Raw genomic sequence first — 14,304 nt, forward strand, 5'->3', positions numbered from 1 at the left:
TAGTGCTTCCATGAGTCTAAGGCATGTAGAACTGCAAGGAGTTTCTTTTCGTATATGCCTAGAGCTTGCTCAACAGGGTCGAGCCTTCGACTCTCATAGCCTATGGTGTGCCCTTCTTGGAGCAAAACAGCTCCAAGGCAATCACCACAAGCATCACATTGGACCTCAAATGGTTTTGAGAGATCCGGTAGTGTAAGCACAGGTTGAGAGATAAGCTTTTCTTTAAGCTTTTCGAAAGAATTGTTCTCCTTAGCAGACCATGTATACCTAACGCTTTTCTTTGTTAGGTCATGTAATGGTCCCGCAATTTGTGAGAACTTTTCTATGAAGCGTCTATAGTATGCACACATACCTATAAAGCTTCTTAGTTCATGAAGATTCCTTGGTTTAGGCCATCCTTTTATTATCTCTAACTTTGATGGATCCATTTGGATGCCATCTTGAGAGATAATGTGACCTAAATACTGGATCTCTTGCAAGAAAATTCACTTTTCTTTCGATTAAAATAAAGTTTCTTGTGTTCGTCTAATGAATTAGAGTAGATGATAATATCATCAAAGAACACTCCAGTGAAGGTTTGATGAGGCCTGAACAGCTTCTCCATCAAGCGGCTGAATGTGGTTGGTGCATTGGTCAAGCCAAAAGGCATGCCAATGTATTCGTAAAGACCAAATGTGGTGCGAAATGTGGTCTTTACAATGTCTTGATCAACTATCCTTATTTGATGATAGCCACTTTTTAGGTCAAGACTACTGAAGTAGGTCAATCTTTGTAGCTTATCAAATAGGTCTTCTACCCGTGGAACGGGAAACCTATTCTTGATAGTGATCCTATTTAGTGCTCTATAGGCGACACACATACGATATGTGCCGTCTTTATTTTGCACTAATAGCACAGGTGAGCAAAATGGAGATGAGCTAGGCCTAACCATGCCCTTCTCAACTAACTCATGCACTTGCCGCATAATCTCCTCTTGTTGAGCTTGAGAAACTCTATAAGGAGGTTTATTAGGCGGTGAACTTCCTGGAAGAAGTTCAATTGCATTGTCATCATTACCTCGTTTAGGAGGTAGCTCACAAGGGATGTCGTCAATAAAAACATCTTGAAACCCCTTGAGAAAACTGGATAACTCTAATTCCTTTTGGTTGCTTTTATTTTCTTTTGCTAAAGCATTAGGTTCATTTTGAGAATCTCTAACAAAAATCATGTACACGGAAATAGAGTTCTTTATTGGCTTGTTGAAAGCGGGTGTATGTACAATGGGGATAGTGTTACCCATTTCCTTAGCGTCTATATACATGTCTTTTTCCCTGAACTTAAAGGAGATTCTCCTTTCAGGAAATTTAACATCGGTAGCCAGGCGGTCAAACCACGGTGCCCCTAGGATTACATCCTCATGCTTGAGAGGAGAGATAAAGAAGTCCTCTTTGTCCACATAGCCTTGGACATGAAGCCTCAATTTCCCGATTAAGGGAGTGACTGAAGCTTCTTGCCCCTTGAAGGCACTGTCTGCGGGTAGCACATCTCCCATCTGGTAGGATTGTATGCCTAGCTTGGTGGCCAACTCTATAGATATAAAATTGTGAGTAGAACCAGGTTCAAAGAGAATAAAAGCATCATGTTCTCTTACCTTTCCCCAAGCATGGCATAGAGGAGATCCTTTGTGGTGAGTTTGGTGAGTCTTCTCCTCTTGGATTTCAACCAAGGAATCTCTAGGAGGATCTTGGTGGTTGTTCTTTTGGGGACAAGCGCGGTACGCATGCCCTTGTTCGCTACACTTGAAACACCAGTTATCCTTGAGATAATGTTCAAGATCTTCAGGAGAGAGTTTGTTCTTACCTTTGTAAACTCCCTTCTCTTTAGCTTTGTTGGAGTTGCCCTTAGGAGACTTTTGGACATTGTCCTTCCCCTTAGGCTCGTTGGAACCCTTGTTTTCCGTGGGCTTATTATTTCTTTTAGCCCCCGTTTGGAAATTGATTCGAGAGGCCACCATAGTATGGTGTATTACTACCGATATGGTACGTGGCCTTTGGGAGTTGACATACTCCGCCATATCTTCGGTTAAGCCCGCACAAAATTGTTTCTTTTTCTCTCCAAAATCCAACTTTTTGAAGACAGTGGCTTTGAGTTGTAGGTCCCAAAACTTGTCTACATATTTGTGGATGGATTCATAGGGAGAGAGCTTTAAGCTTTGCCATTCGGTGAGTACTTTGTCTTTGGCATCGGTGGCAAAAGACTGCTTCATAATGGAAGCTCTTAAAACTTTCCATGTTCTTGGAGCTTCACCGTTGGCCCGTAGGCTAGAACACCATTGCCTGACAGACTTTTGAAAGTGCATAGATACATGGTGTAGCTTAGAGGACTCTGTGAAGCCCTCATCTTTAAATGCCGCATCGAACTGTTGGATAAAAGCCAAGACTTTGTCTGTAGCACCAAAGGTACCATCATAGGTAAGGAAAGAGATGCTCTTCCCTCCCTCTTTGAATTTCTTCAACTTGGACGACCTCTTCCATGTGGCATAGGATTTCCTATGGCCTCTTCTTTTTGATGGTTCAAAGGTTGCACCATCACTTTCTTCAGAAGGTGAAGAATTTGAAGAAGGTGGAGAAGAGGGTGACCTCTTTCTCGCCTTTTTTTTGTCTTGATCTTCGTTGTCTTCACCATCACTTTCATCAGAGGAAGAGGACGAAGAAGATGGAGAAGAGGGTGTCCTCTTTCTCACCTTTTTCTTCTCTTGATTTTTATCATCCCTCTTTGAATTATGGCATGGAGAAGAGTGTGATGTTCTTCTCCGCTTTGGTGGTGATGGAGAGCGTTTAGCCCGCCGTCTTCGTGGAGCCATCTCGGCCGAGGTGGCGGGAGACTCACTTCTTTCTCGTTCCTTCGGTGGAGGCTCTTGAGTTCTCCTTTGGGAAGGATATGCATCATCAAGAAGTAAATTCTTGAGCCCTTCATACGGATTCTCTTCTTCTTCCCGAATCGGAGAGAGACCTCTTTTGGTAGTCTCACAAGGAGGCTTCCTAGGTGTTCTCTCGTCATGGTGATGAGCTTGGAGAATCCTGTGAGCACGGAGCTGTCGTTGCACTTCACTTTGGAGAGATGGATTGCCCATGGCTTGTTGAAGCCTAGAAACAAGATAGTTAACAAGCATTGGAGCATCATCAGTAGCTTGCTCATGAGCAAAATCAAAGTTATCAACATTAATTTCACTCTCTTTACTATTGTCAGCCATTCTAACAACTTTTAGGTGTAAACTTTTTAGGTGTACTTTGGCACTTCAATCCCTAGTTGCTACTCCTCTTTACCACTTTAGAAAAAGCACTCAAGCTACTGTACCCGCGGCTCGAATACCATTAATTGCAAGGAATAGAAGAGAGGGTCTTTTGACACCAAAACAACACCGGCTCCTGTCAAGCTTCTAATAGCTCAATAGTGGTTAAGCCATAGGCAAGCCCCGTAGGACTCCACTATTAAGACCATAGCTCTCGACGGTGATGCCCCGTTAACTGCACGAAGGCAGGCGCAATACAAAGCTGAAAAATCCGTATTCTACTTACTCACAGGCAATTAATAATTCCAACCATTTATAGCTAGCTTGAGGACCTCCCTTCTTGAGCAAGAAAACAGAAACCTTGTGCTCTGATACCAATGTAACATTTAATAGTCTAAAAACTTATGTGTAGCGGAAATTAGCATGAACATAGTGGGCATTTCATTAGAATAGATTCCTAATGAGAATTACAAGAGTGATTGGGTGGAGAGAGCAACAAAAAGCATAACACCTAGTTAGATAGCATCAAAAATACTTTCAAAAGAGAGAGAAATTAAGCAATTGACAACAGTTGAGGACCAGATTTGCATGGAGCCGGTCCCCCCTCCAAAAGGCTTTGTATTATGGTTTCTCCCATCAAGAGAGACATTGTACAATACAATTCTTTGTGTTCCTTCAAGACTAGCTAGTGCAATGAAGATGAAAGCTTCATGCACTAAACAAAACACTTAGCAAACACAACTTTAATAATCCCCATTCTCAGACCCAAGGCCTCACACACCTTCGAAGATGGTGAGAGCTAGCAGGGTATGAGAGTAGATTGAGAGGAAGAAGGAGTATCTTACGAGAAAGATGTACATCTCCTCGCATAATCACTCATATTAGCATAGCTTAGCTTAGTGATTAGCTTGGTAGAGGAGATGAGCGTGCATTGAATCTTGGCTCTTGGTTTGATTTGCATCCACATGCCAAGAGTGTGTCGATGTAGGCTTCTATCTCACAAGCTTGGAGTAGGTGATGAGCTCTCCATTCAAGCTTGGGAAGAGACAGTCTTCTCTTTCTTCACACATGAGATTGTGTGAGTGTGTGTGTGTGTGTGATAATGCCTTGCAAAAATCATCCCTCTCTCTCTCTCTTGGGCGAGCCCTCTTGCTATTTGTTCTTGCTCAACCCTCATTGGCCCTCCCCAAGTCAAGCCAATGACAATCAAGCAGCATAAGTGATAGCCTTCTGACATGTGTCCCCCTTTCCCCTTTTGTGAGAGATTTAGGTAATTTAATAATTAAACTAAACTCTCCTTGGACCCCTTTGCCTCCTGGCCAATAGGAATCAGGCAAGCCATTGGGCTGCTGAATGCTCATTGGACCCCTTGGGAGACTGTCCAATAGTCTTCTAGAGGACTTAATTCTCATTGGTTCTTTTATTAAGTGTTTTTAAATTAATTAAATTAGATTTACTCTAGCATAATTCTCATTGGTGCACCTCCAAGGCCATCCAATAGGAATTGGGTACACCTTGTGGGCATCTGGACTAGGGAGCTGACATGTGTCCCTCATTCCCTTTGTGTAATGGGAGATTGTGTGTGTGTGTGTGGCTTTCTCTCTCATACCCTAGAAGAAAGGCTCGCCCCCTCCTATGTAGGGATATGCAAGACTTTTTTTGGTCACACACAAAGCATCCAATTCCTTAAGGTTGACCTTTGGACATAACCTTTGAATTTTGGAACCTTAGCATTTTGGAAGTCTTAATGGGCTGAACCTTAGGGTCTTTTTAGCCCATTGTTTCACATGGCTCTTTTACAGATGGCCCCCCCTTTGGATCCCTATTTTCCCTCCTTTGGATCCCTACTATGGCCGGTCTGCTAGCTTAACCAATATTCTAGCTTTTTCTCCCCTGGCACTTCCCCACATTAAATGATCAGTTTAATATGAGAAAATCATTTAGGAGAATTAGATATTGATTATTATGACACAGTACGCACATTTGATTTCCACACTCAATTTGAGGGATTTGGAATGACTTTAGAAGGAAAAGCTTTGACATGGTTCCAAAAGATTCCACCATGGACAATCATGGATCTAAATACGTTAGCTCAGGGATTTGTAGCAACATGTTCAAAAACTGGGATAAAACATAACACAATAGCTCAAAGCTATAGCTTCAAACAAAAACAAGGTGAGTCTGTTAGGGATTGTGCAACTAGGATGAAGCAATACATTGCAAGATGCCCAGAATTAGAAATACCAGCAAAAGAAATGTTAGTTTCATTGTTTCTAAAAGGATTGCTCAACAAAGAACTTCATGCTATACTATATAGCAAGAAGCATATGACCCTAGAAGAGTTTGTATTAGATGCTAATTACTTGGGAGACAATTGTGATATTTTCAATGAAGGATATGTCCCTAAGGATACTCAAAGTGAGAAAACAACATCCACAAAACCAACACAAGTGGGAACAGTTGCTGCAGCACCACTTACAGCCATAGAAGACATGCTCAAAAGAATGAATGAAATGATGAATAATATGCAGAAAGCTCCTATGAGAGGACCTGGGCAAGGAATACCTCAACAGGGACAACCAATTAGGCTACAAAAATGGTGTGCCATTGAGGGTAAATGGACAAACCATGAGATCAACGAGTGCTATTACTGACCAAAGTACGATGGAAATGTTCAATATGTGCCTATGAGACCACAGGGACAACCCATGTACATATATCAGCTTAACATGGCCCCAACACAAAGACCAACGATGGGTATGGAAAGACCACAACTGGTGTTGGGTCAACAACCTCCATTTCTTGGACATAATGCAATGCCTGTAAAGTACATGCATTCAGAAGGAGTCATAGATGAACAAGCACTAGTACCTGTTACACCTTATGTTGAGCCTAGTCCATCCACAATAATGGTAGAAGGAGAGTGGTACAATTCACATCCACCTTTTATGGAAGAACCTGTGACTTATGCTACACCAGAGCTTACACTGATGTACTTTGTAGCTAATCAAGGTGTTAGACCTCTAATGGTAGGACCCATGATTAAGCCAAAGATTGGAGACTACCATAATTGTGGTGTAGATGATCATTGAAAAAATGAATGCCCAGAACCAGACAAGAACATTAAGCCAGTTGAAGCTTTTTGTACACAACTTGTTGCACAAAATCCTTTAAACAAAGGAAAAGCAATGGTGAATGTAGTCCAAGTGATACCTAGTAGCTCTTTGGAAAGTGAACCTATTGTTCCAATCAAGGGGATCACTAGAGCCCAAGCTAAGAAAAAGAAACATAATTCCTCTGATGAATCAGAGAATACTAAAAATTCCTTGCAAAAGACCAAGAAAATAAGACATCAAAGATATGAGACAAAAAAACAGGACCAAAAGGAGAAATTTGAGGAAAAAACAAAAAAAAACTATTTCAGGAAAAAGTGAAAGAAATTGGGAGTGAAATCAAGGAAACCACAATAAAATCTGGAGGATCAATTTTAGTAGACAAAATTTTTGAGCCAATCAATCAAGCCTTGGAAGCTTTCCAAGTGGGACTTAAAGTAAGCCAAAATATGGAAAACAAATAGAATAACAAGCCTTCTTCAGATATGGAATTAGCTAAGCTTGAAGCTTACCAAAATTTGATAAGAATTACTCTAGAAATGCTGGAAAAACAAAAAACCAAGCTTGAGAGTATAGCAAAAACCCAAGGAGCTCGTGGTAGAAACCAATAAAGAGAAATCCAAAGTGGTGGTAGAACCCCATCTTGAAACTAAAGAGCCAAAACTCATAATGTCTGGCAGTGAAGATGCTTTAAATGGAATTCCGTTTGTGGAGGAAGACTCGCTAGGACATTTATGGGAAAAAGTGAGAGAGATTAATAATGGGAGCATAACTTTGAAATCAGCTCCTATAGAGGAAGTCTCGTTATACAATTTACCTCATGATATGGATATTGATATACAATACTTGTATGAGGATTGTGGTTATGAAGCGTTAGGAATGTCTAAACCATTGACTCTAAAAACACTACCCTCTTACTTAGGAGACAACGAAGATGAGTCCATAGTGTGCAAAACCACTCAAGTAAAAGGAGCAGAACAAACCTTGGAGGTAGAGAACATCCATTCAATCATGTAAACACCCATTCAATGTACTCTTACCTTGGAAGGACTGTTAAAAATTAGACCATATTTATGGAATTATCTACAAAAAACTCAAGGTAGGGATAATAGGGCTAATTGCAAAAAAATTGGGTAAATTGAAACATGAATTGGATAACAAGGAGATTAGATCCGTCCCTATGAACAAAGTCGGAGAATACTACGAGGGGGAAGAAGGTAACACAACCCTTCCGGTGAGATATAATGATGTAGAAACCATGGCAATACTGGACAATGAGGCAGGCATAGCCATAGCCACAAAAGTAGTATGGGAATCATGGGAAAAACCAACCATTAGACAAACTAGAATAAAATTACAATTGGCGGATGGACACATAGAAAAACCCCTAGGACTGCTTGAAAAAGTGATAGTTAGTTCCTGTGTAATTGATTATCAACATACTTTTGCGATAGTGGACCTTGGAAAAAAACTTAATTATGAAATCATCTTGGGAAGGCCATTCATGCAGCAAGTACAACTCATTCAAGATTAAGGAAACAATTACCTGTACTTGAAGCAAGTGGGATCAATCACAGGGTTAATTTAAAAGATCACACTTATAGAGATGTAATGAAAACACCCATTCAAGAATCTGACCCAATCTCTTCAGTTGAATCAAAGCTTACATCTTGGTTAAACAAAGACACACCTATTTGGATGTGCGGAGCCTCAGAAAATGGGAGTTTAAAACAAGAAGAATGTATCTTAGAAAGGGATTGCACAGATGAAGCATATATACCTGAACCATTTTTGGAGAATTTGTTTGAGCCATTTGAATGAATTCAAATTTTGGCAACAATGGATGTGTGTGTGAATACGTCTATGCCTACTCAATTTTGCAATGAAGATGGTTATGACATAATCCCATACAAATGATCTCAACCCTTCAAATTGAAGATGAAGTTTAGGAACCCAAGGACTTACTGAAAGCTCAACAAGTCTTTTTAGACCTTTATTATAATGCTACTGATGAGTTTGAAGAACATTCAGCTACATCCGATGATTCTGGATCAGAAAAAGAACATGTGAGAGCTCAACTACTCCTAAAAGGAGAAGAGGAAAAGTTTCCTAAAAGGAGGAGAGGAAAATTTTTTTGACTTTCCAAACCAAAAACCAAGAAGACATAAATGGTATAGAAGGAAAAGAGAAACCAAAAACTTGAAATGTAGACCTATGTCATCAGTTTCTAGCAAAACACAGTTTTTGATGCAGATAGATGCACATGATTGTATCAGAGACAAAATCATGAGTAGATATACTTTAGACAACAACCAAGAAACATAAAAAACATCAAGGAAAATGAGAAAGGAAACTCAATCAAACCTAAGTACCAGGATGATGAATCATTGTTAACCCTCACGGCACACGGACACCCATCACCTACGATGGACGCGTATTATGTATTCGATAGAGTCAGGTACCGGGCTTGTCGGACCAATAGGGAAAGGTAGAGTGATCGCCGATGAGAGGCGCACTTTAACTTGGACATTCAAGGGATTAGTTGGTTAAGCATGGGCGCCCAAGTGTGAATGGGGTGAGCTCCTATAAAAGCCAACTAAACCTAATTTTTACTCATTCTCTCATTTGTGCAATTGAAGAGTGCTCTTGCTCCATCTCCATCTTCTTCTTCTTCACCTCCTTGTGTGTGTGTGTGTGTGTGAGAGAGAGAGAGAGAGAGAGGGAGAGTGTGTGTGCGATCGAGCATTACGAAGGCACGACGGCGGCGAAGTGGTTGAGCGCGGCACGACTGCAGCTTCTTCTTCATCGCGGCGAGGAATCCACCACGAAGGCGAGCGTAGAGCGGTGAGTGACACACCCTTTGTTTTCTTGAGCTTGCTAGTTTAGGCTTGTTGTGTGCTTGGAGCCGTTTGTGGCTCGCATACGGTGTATTGGCAAGTCCCTTGCTTCGACAGTGCGGCAAGGAGCGCACATTTTTGGCGTCGCTGCCGGGGATATGCCCTACACTAAGCTCGGTTAGCACTTTACGCTTCCTTGTGGTGCAATTTCTATCATAGGAAAGGCAGGGAAGGAGTGCGTGGAAGATTTCTGTTTTTTGCGTTTTCTGCAATTGCTGTCAAGTTTCAATTTCTGCTATTGTCTGCGTTTTTTCAATTTCTGCAATTTCTGCATTTTCAAGTTCGGCGTTTTCAATTTCTGCAATTTTCTGCATTTCTGTCAATTTGCTGCAATTTCTGCGTTTTTTCTGCAATTTCTGCGTTTTTCTGCATTTTTTTCAATTTCTGTACTTTCTGCATCAACAAAAAAAAAAATAAAAAAAATAAAAAATCCGAAAAAAAAAAGTTTTTTGAGAAAAAAAAAATCGGAAATTAAAAACGCGAGCGAGTGGGCGGCGATATTTTTCGAAAATAAAAAACGTGACTCTTAAAACGGACGGGTTGGTTTGTATAAAAGATAGATCGGGATCGGTTTCCCAAGCCCAAGCCCAAGCCCAAGCCCAAGCCCAAGCCCAGGCCTCAGTCCTCAGTCTTATGATATATACTAGACTCACTCTTATATATATACCCTACTCCCTCAAGAGAGAATGAGAGCATGTGGGACAAGTCCTCCACTCTCCTCCTTTCTCTTCCCACTTGCACCCTTAGACTTTCTAGTTTGGGCCTAGTTCCCTACTGGAAATTGACAGTTTTAGGGATTTCGAAGGCATAGAGTGACCAAACGGAGGGCTATAAAGCACGGCACGACCCTCTGACCGATACGCTCGTTTTGAGCTATCACACGGCCCATTCCACGACATGCTCTAAAAAATCTAGCAAAAAAACAAACAAAAAACACGCTAAAAACTAGTCACAAGGCCTCCTAGAGCAGCTTTTTGACACCTTAGGGTATCAAAAGCACATGCACTTACGCCCTGGGCGGGTGCTAGAACACGAGCATATTGAGGGTGCCTCTGTTCATACGGACACCCATTACCTATCCACGATAAGCTCTAGACCCTCAGCGGGGACACAAGGTAGCACCACCCAAGACCCTAAAATAGCCGCTAGTGATTCCTCCTCCGACTCAGAAATCATGGAAGCATACCATACCCAAAACACTGAGAGAGAAGGCCATGCACCTCCCGAAGCTCCACAGCCTAGTACTAGTATGTTTAGCCGTTTCATGGAAACATTAGGTAGAGCTACTCGCTCGGAACCTGATGCAAATGAAGCACACGAAGGGGGTGGGGAAGTGGACTCTCCTTTCACATCGCACGTGGACCCCACACCCCAAAGAGTGTCCATGTGGATATCCTACCAACTTCTTACCAAGAAGGCCCTGTTGAGCTGCCTCCTTCAGAAGTTCCCTCTAGAGTACCGTTGGTGGCAAGTAAAACCACGGGGAGCAATATTGCTTCTACCTCACAAGAAACCGTTAACACGTTGACTCTAGAAGGATTGTTCATTAATGATCATTGGACATACGACCTCCACACTGAGGTGTTGACGGATCTACACTCTGGCCACGCCTACCATGTAGGATGGATAGAGATTGTACAATCCACCTCTAGTGCCACGAGCATCGAAGATCAACAGAAAATGATCTGTAATGTGATCCATGGCATTATTCAATCAGAAAGGCAAAACCGAGGGGTAAATATACTCTCAAATGGCCCCATGAGATTTCTGGATACGAGCAAGGCTCAACAGCCTACTCTATCACAAATGGAGACTCCTCTAATGAGCCCCATGGACCCATCTTACGTCATTTCACCTGGGGTCTCTATGCAATCTGAGCCTCCGAGCGAAAACTTTAGCTTCCCTAACTTGGCTCAACCCTCTATCAAGGAAAACACAGTGCTCACTCCAGGGATAAGCCTGACAGAGAATGTACCGATGACATCTACGGTTAGCGCAGTGCCACTACCTAGTGTCGTAGTACCTAATATGGGGCCTCGACCATATGTGCCTCTAGCCCCTTATGCACACATGGCCCCCACACCTCCAATTGTACCACTTGCTTATGCTCCTCGAGTGCCGCTCCCTAGCTCTTATCCGAGTGGACCTATGCCCGGTTATGTTCCATATCCTGCATCATCCACACATATGCCAAGACCGGTACCCGTTCCTCTCCCACATATGATTCCAAGAGTACCTCCACCGGCCCTGCCTCCTCACATAGGTGACTTGGCAGTGTTTGCTCAAACCATAGGTCGATCTATCGTGGAAAATATGCGTCACGCATCTGATAGAGAGCCTAGAAGTAAGGCAGTACAAATTGCCAAACTCACGCAAAAATTCAATGGGGACGAAGATGCTAGAAAACACATTGAAGTGTTTGAACAAGTATGTGATTCCTTAGGGGAACGCAACGAACTACATAAGTGCAATGCCTTAAGCTTGACATTAAGTGGGAAGGCTGGAGATTGGTATAGGACCCTGAGGGTGGACGAGAAAACAATCTACCCTACCCTTCGAAGGTTGTTTCTAAAGGAGTACATACGAGAAGGTGTGCTTTGGGGTGTAGCATCTCAGCTACAGAAGGCCGAACGTAAGGAAGGAGAGTCAGTAAGGGACTTCATTAGTCGTCTAAAGCACTTAAACTCTCGCTGCCCTGTAAATGAGCGCTTTAACAATAACCAACTGCTTGATCGATTCATTCGAGGGTTAAGGAATGAAGGAATCTATAATGGACTAGTGATTAGAGGTATCACAACCTGGGAAGATGTCACTGCCAATGCAATCCAATTAGAGGACAACTTGATGATAGCAGGCATGAGGGTGTCTACTGACACGAGATCCACTAGCTCACAAGCCATTGAGTATGAACCCATGACTGCAAAGCCCATTGCCAATGAGCCAAAGGTATTTGAGACATTCTTGACAGACCTCACCAAGGCAATCCAAGAGTCTCTTAAGGATAATCGACCCCCTCAAAATAGTCACATGTATCCAAGAAGGGAGCAACAATGGTGTTCCATTTGCTTAGGTCCACATAGCACTAGTGAGTGCCCTACATTTAGAGTAAAATTTAATGGAACTTGCAACGCATGTGGTAGGTATGGTCACCAAGCTAAGGATTGTTTAATGATCAAACGTATGATGGCAAATAGACCACCTGTAGCCTGGACGGATGCGCCTCGAGCTCCTGTATTGATGCCTACTCCACCTGTTGAGCAACTACCGCAACACATGGTCCCTAGATCTCAAAATGTTGTACAAGCTACACCGTTACCACCTCCTGTGCTAGGACCGCAGCCCCCGCATCCAAGAGTCGCCCCTATGAACCAAGTGGGTTGCGAGCCATCAAATGCTTATGCAGATGGTTGTGAGGAGGAAATAGACACTAGTATTGCCTACGGACTTGATACATTGGAAGAGTGTCCTATTTACTACATGGAAGATTGTTGGGGACAAGTCAAGCCGGTTTATCAAGCTGCTGCTCTCGCATCCAGAGGTCAAAATATCAACACCCAAGCTAGGAGGCCACCTCTTCAATGCTACGAGTGTGGTGGACCACATCGAGTAGCGGAGTGCCCTATTAGGCTGCAAAAGAATGCTGCACAGATGCAAGTGAATCAAGGGAGCACGTCTGCAATGCCAATACTCACATGTAATCGTTGTGGCATGGATCACTTGATTGCCCAATGCCCCTATAACCCAAATGCGCCTAAAATCACACCCCTAAATTTGGTTGAAATTGCTAGTGTGACATCACCAATACCACCCATCGCACCCGCTTATGCGATTACACGGTCCATGCTTCAAGGACCAGGCCATATCCTCGAAGAGAGAGATACCATTTCAGTTATCCAAGCAAAGAAAAAGAAGACACGAAGGAAGAAGTCGCAGAATACGGAAAATTCAAAGCCAAGTTCCAAAACAAACATAGGAACAGGAGATGACTCCGTGTATATGAATGACCTCGAGGATGATTCAGATTCAGTCGAGACAATGGAGACTAGAACCAATACCACAAAGGGAAAGACCGACAAAGAAAACCGTAACATGGAACCAAATGAAAACCGAATGAGAGAAAACCATAAAGAGCCTCTGAAAACACCACAAGTGTTTCCAAATCCAATCCAAGACCCCCAAGATAAACCGCAGGGGCAAAAAGGGAAGAATCGTAAAAAGAAGATTGGGACGTACCCAAACCCTGTAGACGAGATTAAGCAGGTGAAACATCTAAGAGGTTTAGTGGAGGAGACTCAAAGGAAACTAGAACCAGAACCCATGCATGTAAAAATTCATGACACAGTGTTTCCCACGCAAGTTCATCCACCCCACATGAACCATAGACCGTTAGCCATATCTAGTATCATCCAAGAAGGGAGTGAGGACGGGACATCAGAAAGTGAGCATACACCCTTCTTGTTGGACAGGATGTTTAACGAAGGAATACCTGATCCCATTGAGGAATATGAGATTCCATCCTCACCAGTTCCTAGTCAAGGACCTACACCCTGCAAAACGCCAATGAATGTTGCCAAACTAGTGGACTTCATGTCTTCTGAGGTCCGAACCACGATCATAGCAAAGCTGTATGGAGATCCTGAGTTATTCCTTGCACTTCGAGCATTCCTTAACGGAGAGCTACGAACGGGATTACCGCAGTTTGCGCAACCAAATAGTCTTGACTCGATTATGATTGATGAGGAAAATCATGTGCAATCACTTGACTTAGATGGACACGAGTCTGTGATCGAGGTACCCATTAACGAATTAGGCCAGTATTTTGAAGGCGACGAGTCTAATGCGACCCTACCCATCACTACCAAGGGATTAACTATAAAGGGAATTCTTGATGGTGGTGCGGGAGTTAGCATCGTTACAAAAGATTGTTGGGAATCCATGGGAAAACCCCGCCTCAGTGTTACTAACATTGTGGTAAAGATGGAAAATGGTACCATAGCCAAACCTATGGGGATGCTCAAGGATC

The sequence above is a fragment of the Adiantum capillus-veneris genome, chromosome 25, assembly GCF_014529385.1.
Source record: "Adiantum capillus-veneris isolate H3 chromosome 25, ASM1452938v2, whole genome shotgun sequence".
Classification (NCBI taxonomy): Eukaryota; Viridiplantae; Streptophyta; class Polypodiopsida; order Polypodiales; family Pteridaceae; genus Adiantum; species Adiantum capillus-veneris.